This window comes from Myotis davidii, unplaced genomic scaffold (genome assembly GCF_000327345.1).
Source record: "Myotis davidii unplaced genomic scaffold, ASM32734v1 scaffold506, whole genome shotgun sequence".
Classification (NCBI taxonomy): Eukaryota; Metazoa; Chordata; class Mammalia; order Chiroptera; family Vespertilionidae; genus Myotis; species Myotis davidii.
The window spans coordinates 539,759-540,379 of record NW_006297140.1 but is presented as its reverse complement, the minus strand read 5'-3'; positions in this window follow the sequence as shown (position 1 = coordinate 540,379).

The window sequence follows — 621 nt, the reverse complement described above, 5'->3', positions numbered from 1 at the left end:
GGGGGGAGGTGGGGAGGCGGTGGGTAGAAGAAACCAAACCATTATCCCTAGCACTGTTCACTGTTAAATAACTAAACCCTACTTCGAAGAATTAAATCATTTGAGAAGCTAAAAGGAATTGTATTTACAAGTGACTGTCTTTCATTTCTGATGTATTTTCAAGCTCTTGTGCTATTTTCTATACTCTTCCTCCCACGGTGTACATTTTACTTTTCCCCTTCGCGTGATTTGGTTGGGAAGCCTACTCTCCACCAAGGCCATCCCGGCCTTGTCCCTCCCCCCCATCCTCACACCTTCACTCTCCAATGACCCGCCCGTCCCCTCCCAGCTCACGAAGAGCATCTCCCAGGCGCCCTGCACTCCGCAGGCTCTCCCCTTCTGCAGGCTTTCCTGGGCTCTAAGTTGCACAACCCCCGGGCACACCTGAGAGCGTGTCCCGGCCGATCCGCCAACAACTCTTCCCTCTCTCCGCCTTTCGGCTTTCCCTCTCGGCCAACCCTAAAACCTGACGTGGAGTGACCCGAGCCCTGGAGAAAGTGCCTCCCGCGTTGACGATCGCTCGGAGCATGCTCAGTCCTCCCGGAGTCCCAGGGCGGCGGTCTGTCCCCTCCCGCGGCCGGG